This window comes from Phalacrocorax carbo, chromosome 8 (assembly GCF_963921805.1).
Source record: "Phalacrocorax carbo chromosome 8, bPhaCar2.1, whole genome shotgun sequence".
Taxonomy (NCBI): Eukaryota; Metazoa; Chordata; class Aves; order Suliformes; family Phalacrocoracidae; genus Phalacrocorax; species Phalacrocorax carbo.
In genome coordinates this window covers 45,487,911-45,500,773 of record NC_087520.1, presented here as the reverse complement: position 1 = coordinate 45,500,773, position 12,863 = coordinate 45,487,911, and the positions used below count along the sequence as shown (strand labels likewise).

General features: G+C 50.9%; 1 protein-coding gene across 1 annotated transcript in view; it reads right to left on the bottom strand.

The window, feature by feature from the left end:
- ZFHX3 (zinc finger homeobox 3) overlaps nucleotides 1–6,326 on the bottom strand; it is a 534,089-nt gene extending 527,763 nt beyond the window's left edge. The window contains exon 1 of the mRNA XM_064459844.1: nucleotides 6,225–6,326. The gene's annotated coding sequence lies outside the window, so the exon portion shown is untranslated. The remainder of the gene's footprint in view (nucleotides 1–6,224) is intronic.
- Nucleotides 6,327–12,863: the final 6,537 nt, after the last annotated feature.

Genomic DNA, 12,863 nt, shown 5'->3' with positions numbered 1-12,863 from the left:
TTCCTGATACGAGAGTCGATTTTTTTTTTTTTATTAGAAAAACAAACCCAATTCTATAAATTTCTGGTTTTTGCAATTAGTGCAAGCTCTTCTTCTGCAAGCAAAGCGAAGCCAGGACGGGGGTGGCTGAGCCCTGCTACCCTCTCCTCCGAGCCGGAGCCGAACCGCCTGCAAGGGCTGCCCAACGCCCGCCGCCGAACCCCGCTTCTCCCCGCTAAACGCCTTCCGAATCAGCCGACGGAAAATTAGCAAAACGCAGTGCTGCTTTTCACTTTAAATTTTAATAAGAAACAGAGACATCTTCTCTCTCTTTCTTCTGCCGTTCCTCCCTCTCCTCTAAGAACAGAAGGCTGCTGGTGAAAGGAATGAAAATCTGGAAAGAATTTGGGGTGGACTGGCCAACCCCCTTTCATTTCCTTCAGATGTTTACAATCTAGCACCTTTCTGAAGACAAAGATGGGAAAAAAGCTATTTTTTCTTTTGACTGAAGGGTGAGACAGGGGGGTATTAAAAACTGATCAATGTAATTTTTTTCACAGAAGTATTTGCACATCTGCGAAATAATGTAATTTATGAAAAAAATCTTTTTATATGACATTCATGATTATAGCCTGATCTGGAGAATTATTCAAATATAAAATTAAATACTCAAAAACTAGCTGTGTTGTGGATGACTGAGCTTTTACCAGCTGTGCATCACACTTCTATAATTCTATTAAAAGTATATAAGTGAGGCTTTCCAAGTATGTCTGAATCTCTTTTAAAAGGAATGTTACATTTCTAAATGGCTTTACGATCAGTTGCTTTTTGTTTTTTCTTGATTATCATCCCAGTTGTTGGATATGTTTTATCTGACTGAACAAAAAAAAAAAAAAAAGAGGAATGCATACCCATGGAGAGCGCCCTATAAATTATACTGTATTTTATTATCACAGGGCTTAAGGAAAAATTGGCTCTTAAGAAAGGTTAAAAACCTTTAAAGTGAATTCTTCTGTTTGGTTAAAAGTACTTTTGATTTAATACGATCCATCTGCGATCGGTACCTGGCCTGCCCCCCGGCCAGGGCGGGCAGTGCTCCAGCCAGCGGGGCGATGCCCGGGGGACCGGGGCACGGGGCAGCTTTTTCTGCCCAAACAGCACAAGATTGGGTCGCCGGTAACGCTGCCTCTGCGCGAACCTCCCTCCCAGCCAGCAACCACGCTTACTCTCCCACTCCAGCAGCAGTTCCCAGATTTCTAAACAACTAATCCGGCGGAAGACGCGCGGACGCGGGCGCTCCCGGGGGCCGTTTCACACCCCCGGCGTCGCTCCCCGGAGCCGGACGCGGAGGAGAGGGCGCAGGGCTCTCGAGGGGCGAAGGCAGCCTGCTCGGCTCAGCCGGAGCGGGCAGGGCCGCGCTGCCAGACCGGCTCCTTCTCGCAGGCACGGCCTCCGAAGAAAAGTTCAATCCTATTTTCTAAGCTTAAATATTACGCTTGGTATGGATCCTCCGCGGCTTTGTTATTATCTACAGGTTACAGAGAGTATAATCCTGAAATTAGGTGTTCCTTCCCATGCCGCAAGCCAATATTTTGACTGAAAGGGAAAATACAATCCTAAACCCCACCTAAATGCCGTGGTATAAACTGGCCATTAAAAGAAGAGCACCAACAAAAGGCCACATTAGTAAAAGACAGGGGCTGCAGTTACAGTTTAGCAAAGAGAGGCAAAATAAGGGATAAGATATTGTTTCTGCTGCCTAAGACAGACGGACTTTAATAACACTTAACAGAATGATGCACATTAACGATCTCAGAAAGCACTTCTTATGCCTCATCCATCATGCGGAGGAGAAAATGAAGCCTTCGACAGCATTAGGAATTATTCTAGATCTTGTCAGTAATTCGCAGCTTCTCGGTAGTATCGTAACACAAATTTGTGTGTATGAGACACTGACCATTAATCTAAGGGCTTTTTTTCCCTCGCTGCAGCGTGCTGAGAATGTATCAATTGTTTCACGGAGAAATTTCACAGATGAAACCTTACTAAATAAAACAGGGGAGAGGAAAGAGATATGGACAGAAACGTAAACAACTGGAACCCGGAGACAAATTATTATCTTTAAAACAAAAAACACAATAAAATCTCCATATGTGTGTTTTCTGAATGGGCCACAAGCAGCCTCCCTCACTGCAAAGAGTCAGAACATGCCGCGATTATAAAGTTACGTTCGTACGTACAAACATACCTACATTTCATTTTTCTGGGAGGCTTTTTTTCCCCCCTATTTCCCCCCCCCCCCCCCCCCACCAGAGTACAGGAAAAAAAATCCTGATGTCTCCTCCCAAGGGGGTCGTGTATTTTTACAAATAGTAGCAAAACAAATTTCAACACAAAATGCCACGCGACTAAATAAACAATAGCTGTTGGCAACCTCGTCCTGAAGTCGCAATCTGCCGTTAATCGCGTGATAGCGAGTTCCACTGGAATCTGTACTACAAAGGAAAAGGTCCATAAATATTTGTACAGCAAACTCCGCAGAAAAAAGCCTCTCTGAGGACCCTCCAAATTCATTTCTATACGTGCAACGCCAAGATGAAAGCTAATGAGTTATATGAAGTTTATGGTAAATTAAGAGTGTTCTGCTTCCGAGCCCGTCGCCAGCAGATGTGTGTTTACACAGATATGATCGACTGCTCCACAACAAAACACTTGTCAGACAGAATGAGGCGAATTCGCCTCTGGATGTGGAGGAGCTGAATCGTCTCAGGGACGAGAAAAAAAAAAGAAAAAAGAATTTGATCAAATACTAATCAGGCAGCAATAATCAGCCTTGCAGTGTCCTAAAACATGCGCTATTTTATCTGCACTGAAATAATGACATCTCTCCCAAAAGTCCTCAAAGAAACTTGGCTTTGGGTAATATATTGTGATTGCAGCAGATACGCAGGATTAGAATCGGTCTTGATCTTCAAACAGAATAAGAAGGTATAGTTCTGTTTGCCGCACGTATATTTGTATATAAAAGATATGACAAATATTTTAGGTTCTTTAGAAACCCGCATTTCTTTATTTTGAATTTTCACAGACCGAGTACTGGGAAAGGGATTTGACAGTCGCAGGTAATGGGCACAAATTACAGATTAAACTCATTAGAAATTATAAGCACTCATATAGTCTGTTAAACCCCCTGACAAAACCTGAAAATTAGAAATCCAATAACCAAGCATCAATAGGGTCTTTAACGGCTGGACAGATGTTCGAGCTGCACGATGCTCCTGTGTCAGCAGCGAGACCAAACAGCTGAAAATCAAGGTTTGCATTAAATAACAAGGCACTGATGTCGGATCAGATCACTCGTGTGAACTGCTTCAATCCGTCCTTCGCCATGAATTTACATCCCCTTACGAGCGCCTAATTTTGTTGTTCGTTCGTTTTGCACAGTCCTAACAAACACAAAACAAGAAAATATGCAGATGAGGCAGCCTGTTCTGCGAGACGCCGCGCGGCCGCCCCCAGAACGGGGCTGCTACCCAGCGGGCACCTACAAAAAGCCAGGGCTACCGTTTCAGAACAAAAAGGTAAGTAACGCTTTCAAATAAAATATTGTCTGCCGGCTTTAATTTTTGGCTTGTTTAATTAAATCGCAGAGGGAAACACTGCGAGAACGGTCACCTCGCCACCAGCAGCTACATAAATCCCTAGGAACGGGCGCTGGGATAGCAAAAGAAAAATTGTTTGCGTTCCTAATGTTCGGTCTGACCTGGAAAGGATAACAAAAGAATCTGGCATGAATATGTATTTTTATGGGGAGCGCTGCTGGTAAACACACCGAATAAAAGAGAGGGGATTATTTTAAAATAGTTTCTCCTTAACTCTCAATATGTTTAATACGATGATGCGAAAAAAAAACCATATATAAAGCAGAAACACATTCAGCTCATGCAAAATTCTTTACAGAGCAGTAAAAAGGCAGCCGGATTTCAGCAAAAGAAAACAAACAAACACCATAAATCCTGTAAAGCTCCAGCGTCTCCCCACGAGCCTGCCTGCTCTCCAGCGCCGAGATAAAGACCCAATCTGCTCATCAAACACCTCCGGGCTCGGCCATCTAATAGGAACAAATTGGCAATGACTGCCCAAGCAAGTAACACAGGCCCACTGATTTGTAGATTGATACTGATGCCTAATGATCCCCTTGGGCAGATCAATAGCAACAATCCTCATCCCTGCCTTTCTTCTTTATTGGCACAGAGGAGCGAGGCGCGGGGAAAGCCGTGCGCGCGCGCCCCGTGCTGCAGGTGCGCGGGGAGCACCCGGCGCAGGTGCTCGGGGGCGACGGCCGGGGCCCCACGCGCCCGCAGCACCTCCGAAACGGTGGCCCACACGCCGCCATCTCGTCAGTCTGTCCCAAGCGGTGCGACGCCGCTGGTGCTCTCCCCTCACCCGAGGATCGACGGCGGCCCCGGACGCGGCGCCCCGCAGCACGAGGCCCGCGCCGGAGCTGCCCCCGCTGCGCCCCTCGGGACTGGCCTGCGCCCCTGCTTGGCTCCGGGAACGCTCGGAGACACAAACCACGAGCTGACAAGCCAACGTTTACAGGCTGGGATATCTGGGAACCGGCGGCGAGCGTGGCGTTTCGGTGGCAGAGAGACGAGGGAGGTGGTGACGCTGTTTTGGACACCTGGGCCCGCAGGCAGGTGGGTTTATCCCGCCTGTGGCTCTGGGGGTGTTACGCTGCACTTCTCTCGACGCTCCTGCCTTTTCCCTACTCTCCTTTCACCTGCCGCGCTGTCTCTTCGTGCCCTACAGTATGATCAATCAGGCAATTTCAGCGCAGGATTTTTATTCAGTTAACCGCGAGCCACTTTCATCCGCTTCCTCCAGCCCCACCCCTCGCAAGAATTAGGGGGTTTCTATTTATTCATTAATCTAGCGAATACAGTTATCCCATTAGTATATTATTTTAAAGTCCCTGGTAATACCTAGAAAAACTAATAGAGCTGCCCTCCATTCCCCCCCCCCCCCCGGTGAATTAACGTTAGCGATGCTCCGCAGACTTGCAAGGGGTCATTTCCGCGTCGGGGGGCTGGCAGGCGTCGCCAGCGGCACTGAGCTGCTCCGGCAATTGTCTCTCTCCCCAGAATAACTGCGTACGAACGCGAGACCTTACCGGGGATGCCCAAGTTACCAGGTAGGCAAACACAGGGGGGGGAAAAATTAGCAGAAAGTTTGCGTCTGCTGAACATGAAATATTCATCTTGCCACTAATTGGCACGTAGCGTCCCCTGCGAGGTCTCCCCCGGCCGGCCCCTTTGGGCACACGCCGAGGGTGCTGCCTGGAGCACGCGCGGGGATCACAGAGCGCAGGCACGATTTTCAAACCCCATTCAGCGCCGCGACCGAGCGCCCGAGACCTGCTTTGTTCAGCAATCGCGGTGGTACTTTTATTCTTTACGGCTGTTTTATTAAAACGCGGATAAAGCGAAGGCAAAGGATAAAATTAAATTTCATTGACTGTAAATTTCTAAAACATCCCTCCAATAAAAGGTTTTCCTTCCGTAACAAAAGCGCCTTCCCCGTCTTCTCGCCCGCCCCGGCGTACGCTCGCAGTGAACACGGGACCGCGTCAGAAGCCGTCGTAACCCGACCGCTCGCAGCTCCGCGATTAATGACTTTCCGAATCCCGCACGCCGCCTTTCTCGTCAAACCGAAGTTCCGCCGGCGCGGGGGGGACCCCCGCAGCACGCCCGGCGCGGGGCACGCGGAGGTTGACATTTCGCACTGACGAGAAGCACGATCGGCGCAACCCGCGCCCGCACCGCGACGGGCAGCCGCGGCCCGCTCGCCCCCGACACGCACCGCCCGTGCGGGGCAGCGCCGGGACGCCACCCCCCCCCCCCCCCCCCCCCCCCGCGGCCGCTCCGGCCCTCGCACCTCCGCCCGCGGCACATGCGGGGCGCGGCGGGACCGGGAGCGGCGGGAGCGGCCCCGCGCGCAGCCCCGCACCGGCGCGCGCGGCAGGGCGGGCGGCGCGCGTGCACGCGCGGCGGCGCGGCCCCGCCGCCCATTTGCATATTCACATCAGCGCCGCCGCCCGCTCGCCTTAAGCGGCGGAGCGCGGCGGTGTCTTCCCCACCCACCCACGCACCCACCCACGCGCCCGCCCGCCCCGCGCCGCCGGGAACCGGCGCTTTATAACCCAAAAGCGAGGCGCGGGAGCGGGGGCGGCGCGGAGCCCTTACCTCCCGGCTGGCGCCCGCGCTCCGAGGAGTCCCCCGTGGTGCCGCCAGAATTTTTTTGAGAACCATCCTTCAGGGTCTTTTTTTTTTAGTTCTCTCCTTCTCGCTCTTCCTCCTCCTCCTCCTCCTCCTCCTCCTCTTTCCGTGTTGTGACTGGGTTTATAAAAAAAATGAACAAGACAACTCCATGTTAAGCTCGCAGTCAGGGCACGGGGAAGTCTAGGGCTACAGGGGGAGGGAAGAGAGGAGGGGAGGGTCACAGCTTAATGCCTTACAAAAGGGAACCAAAAGCCAGTCTGCGTATATGTATTTTAATATCCCACGCAGAACGCCGGCGCGCATATACACGCGGCGCACCCGTCGCTAATTAGGGTTTTCGCCAAAACCCGTCGCGGTCCAGCCTCTGACGCGAATAAACGCCGCGGCACCCTGAGCTAACGTGCGAAGTCCAGCGCGAACGTGCCCGGTGGCTCCCCGGCACGCGGGGAGGGCTGGGGCGCGCGCGGCCGCGGGGTGGCCAGGCTCAGCCTCAGCCACGCGGTACCGGCTCGCGCCATTTCATCGCAACCTTCGTGGTGTTCAGGGTGCGTCTGGGCGCGGATTGATTTTGCTCTCCCGCAGCTCCCGTCACCGTAGGGGAAAAGGGGACAAAGTAGTCGGAAATGTGTATCCCCCGTGCAAATGTCACAAACGTGGCGCCCCGTGTTCCGGGACGGGGTGTCCGGCAGCGCCGGCCTGTTGTTCTAAAGAGACACGGCTTCTGCGCGCCGGGGTGGCGCGGACAGGCTGCCAACCGGCCGCTGGGCTCCGAGGAGGAGGAAAATCCCTTGCACCAAACGCGCCATCGCTGCGCGCATCGCGTCCGCTTTTTCAACCACCTCGCATTAGATGTTTGCTGAAAATATGCGGTGCGTACGCGTGGCGCTTTTTCACAAACGTATCATTGCCGTGAATGATTAAGGGCTTCGTTGCTTCCCGGCGCAAGGTCTCGGATCAGGTTGCTGACTGATTGCTGCATCCCACTGTACACCTCACCACATGATTTTTAACGAGGGGATGGGGAAAGAGAGGCACTTTGCTGAGCATTTCTCCGCACGCAGGGTATTTAAGGAAGGGGCAAATTTATTTTTGCAATTGGCAAAAGCAAATTTGCTCCTAAGCTGACCCGCCGCGAGTCCTCTTTCATCCCAGAGTACGTTTTTATGGAGAAGTTATAAACCCCTGAAATAGGCGGTGTCTCTCGGAAACGCCGGGATGCTCCATCACAGGGGAGAGCGGCACGGAGCGCGCTGCTCCGATGCCAGGGCGACACGAGCGAGCGCGGGAGCGGCGTTTGCGGGCGGGTTTGTATTTGGCAGCGGAGGGGCTGCGGCGGTGGTGAGGCAGACAATGGGAGCTGGAGGCGAGGAAGGAGGTAAAGGGGGGCCTGCCCGCGCCCCCCCAGCCAGGTTGCGCGGGCAGCGGGGGAAAGCAGGTCACTCCTTATCAACTGGTTAAGCAAACGCCAAAACAAAGAGTGGATCTTTTTTTTGACGAGCTCTTGGCGGACACGCTTTCTTATAAAAAATAATTTCCCTGCCTTTGTTTCTCCTCTTCTCCTTCAAAGGCAGTGGGAAGAGCCGTCTTTTGTATTCACGCCTGCTTCCCAAAGGGAGCGAGGTGATTTTTAAGAATCTGACCACCCGAGCACGGGTTACTTGTCCTCCCCCCAAAACAGATTGGGGGGGAAAAAAAAAAAAAGAAAAAAATATCTTTGACGAGACTCAAATGGTCCCTGAAATAAAGAAGAAAGAAAAAATCCCGTCCAAAACATTAGACACAGAAACATTATATTTCAATATTATCATATGAATTAAATGTAATCCTCGAAGCGACTAGTCCCAGGGGTCACATATTAGGCCATTTTTTTCTTTTTTTTTTTTATTTAATAGAGGTCATCCAGGCTGAAAAGCAGAACCCAAATGAAAAGCATCTTCAATGTGGTTATAACATGAGCTGCACGAGGTCAGGCAGTGTCTTGTATGGCCTCATAAAAAATACATAACCAGACAGCCTAATAGTATTTCTTTGCATTCATTTTTGGATGGGAACTGGCGGGTGGGGGAGGGGGTGAGGGAGGCAGGAACATATAAAACCCCACACGTACATTTCCATAATGCGCAGCTTTTCATACGTTTTGGTTAAGAAGAAACGGACGCTCATTTTAAAAGACGCCTCGGTTGGCTTGCTCTAAGGGAGCGATCCTAACCACGATTTCCGCGGCCCCTAAAAGCAGCGGCCGGGCTCGCGCGTTGCCCCGCGCGCTAACGCCGCGCGCGCACAGGCGCTGCTTTCGGGCAGCCGCGCCACCGTCGTGCTTAATCGGGAGTGCAACCGTGTTGGGCTCGCTTCCATTAAAAATGTCTAATGCACCCTGTTATTTGTCCGTACGCAAACACAGCCTGATTAATTTGAATTAGTTCTCTTCCGAAGAGAAATACAGATGAAACCCCCCAGTAACGTGGTTTCTGCTTTAATTTGCTCTCGCGGGGGAGGGGTTTACCCACCGCGCGGGATTTATGCAGGTTGCAAAGGCATACTGGGTGGGAGAGGGGGGCCAAGAGAAAGGCAAGGCGTAAAAGTGGGAGGGGGGTAAATAAAAATAAACAGTGCTAAAAACGCTGGGCGATAAGAGAATCTCTAAATATCGTCTCCCTTCCCCCTCTCCCCAAATATAGCCTGGAGACGGGTGACCCTGCTGGGGAGCGGAGCCGCAGAGGTGACCCGATGCTAACCAGCCTGTTAGAACTAATAAGGTGTGCTCCTAAGCCAGGGGCTGACACTGGGGCATTGTGGAAATAACTCTCCTTGTTATTGCCCATCCTCAGCTTGAAATTTACTGCTCCTTTGCATTATTAAAGAGACAGCTTGCGTGCACTATGGGGGAGAGGCGCTGGGCAGGAGAAATAACTGTGCACGCTTTTTTTAATGTTATGTTTGTGCTCTCTGTAGTCTTTATATTAAGATTCTGAGCATTAAAGCATGCTGGGTTAATAGGTTGTTATTTATTATTTGAACTGTTTTCAAAAATAAAATCCGGTTTAGAAAAATAAAAAAATCTTTCTTCCCCCATGGCGAACGGTCAGAAAATAGGAAATGCATGAAACATCTTGGAGAAGGTCAGGCTGTGGCCAGTGGCAGGCCTTGCGGGACCAGACCCTTTCCCAAACATTTTCCAGTAGCTCTGCTTCTCGTTTACATGAGAGTTGAGCAGAGCTTTAAAAAAAAATAAATAAATAACAACCACCAACATGGTGGATATCAGGGATTACAAGATGGAAACAAAAAAAGACCCACTGCAACGTGGGTCCATCCTCACAGGGGCGGCATGAAAGGGCGCCCAGTACGGAGCTGGTTTGCACCTCTGCGTTCCCGTTAGCTTTTAAAGCAGTTTGGGAAAAAGGCAAAACTCAAAGATAGAAGCGGGTGTAAAAATCTAGCGTTTTAACACAAGCTCAGCTCCCCGTTCCTCCAACGACCCACCCTCTGCCCGCACGAGCCGGCTTCCACAACAAAACCCGAGCGGCTGGTGCAGCTCCCAGGAGCTGGTGCCCCGGCCGAGCGGCAGGCCGCGAGGGCACCCGCCAGCCCCGGGATGTACATCCGCACGCGACAGATCAAATTTTATAGAAAACGAGCCGAGCTGCTCTCTCAGACAATTTTGCCACCTCTGAATCAGTTTTCACGGGCAGGCGTTTTAAAAATGGTCTTTGTACGGGCTGGAGAGCCCCTGTCGCACACGCTGGGGTCACGGGGCAGAGCCCTGCTGCCGCTGCTTCCAGGGGAGCGCCTGTAATAATTAGGACTCAAGTATTATTAATTTTCTGCAGCAAAGCAGCTGACTGCACATTGGAGACATCCCTGTGAATAGTGATCAATGATAAATAAAATCCTCCAGGTAAATACAGAATACAGTTTAGCAGTCCGTGGCGGACTGGCGGACCCAAGGGCCGCTTCCGACGGGACTGAGCCAAGGGGGCTGGCTGGTCTCGTGTGGTGTGTTATCAGGGATTCCATGAAATCAGCTACCGGAGGGATCTGAGAGAATTCTTCAGAAAACAGGAGAGCCACAGCAATACTTCAGCTGTCCAAGGCAACTGGTTTTTCCTGCATGTTCAGAGACAACCCATTCTTCTAAAAGGTTAATGTGGTCAGCTGCTGAGAAGACCCGGGATGACAGCAGGAATCAATGCATAGTAATGTGATGGAATACATGTAGCTGCCATCATATGCCGAAAGAGCATATCGCATCGGTCCTGCGCATCCAGGGACCAAAGAGCAGCCCTGAATGCAGGTGTAATTTGAAATGAGAACCGGAGCAGCCCAGAACAAAACACCTGGAGGGAGCAAAGGGAGCACGTGCGGTGGAGATGGGTCGGAGGGCGGGTTGGGACGCGGCGTCGCCCTCGGCTCGCGCTCTCGGTGGTTTCTCACAGGAGCGTGCCACGGAGCAGCTCGCGTACCCCGTAGCACCTCCACCGGCGGCGGGGCCCCAGGCTGAGGTATTTGGCCGTCAGCCCTGGAATGCGCTGCGGGAACCGCGCCGGCGCTTGCTGTGCCGCCGCCTCCGCCGCAGGCCGGCTGGCGTGCCGCGCACTGACGCGCCGCGGGACCCCCGGGCAGAGAGCTGCTGGTTTCACGGGTGCGACCCAAAGCTTTGGAAGGGGTATGTCGAGCGCTGCTTCTCACAGGAGGTGTCGAAAACCATCATGTCACTGAAAATGCTTCACGTGTGCATGGAATGATCATACTGGAATCACAGTCCAACGCCTAAATGCATTTATAACTTCTTTTCGAACTCCTACTACTCTATCCTGTTCACAAAACGAGCAAGAATGATGTTGAGCATCAGTGCACAAAGTGGGTTTAAATACAAAATATCGACGCACATTTATGGTAACAAGTTACAGATAAGTATCGTTTCAGAGCAAAGGGATAGCTGTCAGTTAAGACAGGGAGATGAAATTCAGACTTTTGATAGCGCCAAATATAAACAAGGAATTAAAATGGGTACCTGGACAAAGATGCAAACCAGAGGCCTCGCGGACCCCTCCCAGTCGTTCCCTTTCTGGCATTCTGGTTTTGTGAATCATCAAAAGCAGCCAAACTAGTCCTGTCGGCATCTGAGCTTACAGATATTCGTAACTCCTCTATGCCCAAAGAATAAAGTTACTTTTATCAAAGCACTCCCTTATATGGCTGGACGTGCCTACAATGTATTTGACTGTTTTTGCATATATGTATTTTTAATCATACCCCTCCTGTAAGTAATAACAACAGCAACAAACGTGATGCTTCCTATTTTGGTTGGAATATCCGAGCATTTTAGGGTAAAATCAAAGGTGTGGAGCCTCACAGGACTGTGTTAAGCAGCTCTTGTGCTCAGCCTTCAGGTGGTAAAGCTTAAGTAACGAGAGTATTAGAACCGTGACAACACTCTACTGGATTTAAAAATACAATTTTCAAAACTGATTGCCAAACTCTGATCTCAATAGCATGCCGATTTTTTTCAGCTCTACCAGCTGATCCCATAAAAAGTATTATTTCTCCTTATAAGCCCAGGCAAAGTTAGGCATCCAGAGAAGAGCAGTTTGATTTGCGCGTTTCTGATCCCCCGCAGCTCTCACGGGAACACTCAACAGCCTCTTCAACTGACATCCAACACAGAATTATAAAAACAACAGCCCAAATTATTTCTTGCGTAACTGGACGGTATCAGTTCCAAATCTCCCACATAAAGCACCGCGGTGTTTGCCCTGCCTCACGTTTCATTCTGTACCCCTTCTTTAAGCTGCTTAAAGGATTCTCTTCCATTCTGGCTTTTCTGGATATCACCTTTTATTAATCTAAAATCTGCTTCTCCGGCCTTTCTGATATCTAACACACTCCAGAGTTGTTGGCTGTATTGTCCATAGAGCTCTTGTACTGGGCAGACAGGAGGTGGAGAAAGTGAGAAGGTGCTGGTTGTCACCAGCGACTGAATTCTGCTCGGGTTATGAGCACGTTCACAATAAACACGTTCTCATTTCGCAGTATATAATTCCATGGATGTGCCCATCCACAGATCCCAGTCAAGCAAACGACCATACCAAAACACGCGGTGCCTGGGGACACCGCGTAGCGGTGGGCTTGGCAGCGCTGGGCTAACGACTGGACTTGATGATGTTAAAGGTCTTTTCCAACCTGAACGATTCTGTGATCGATGGTTCTGTGAAGCAGTGAGCCCATAACAGAACACCCCACGGACTTCATCTTCAACGGGCAACCACTGGTGGATGAGACGGCAGCAGGTGCGAGCCACGACAAAGGCCAGGAAGGGTTAGGGAACTCCCAGACTGACTTGTTCACCTCAGGTGGTAAGTGGCCCAAGCAGATGACAACACCCAGGCAAGGATGGAGGAGGGCAAAGGTTAACGATCTGCCAGGTAGGAAGCCCTATTCCTCCACTCCCATGGAAATAAAGCCCCTCCATAGAGACCGAGAGACCAACACAGGGCATTACGATGAAATGAGCAAAAGACTGAAGATCTGGCGAGGCTGAGAGGCGAAGGCTGGAGACGAGCACCCCTCACCCGGGAGACAAGGGCAGGAGGAGAGGGCAAG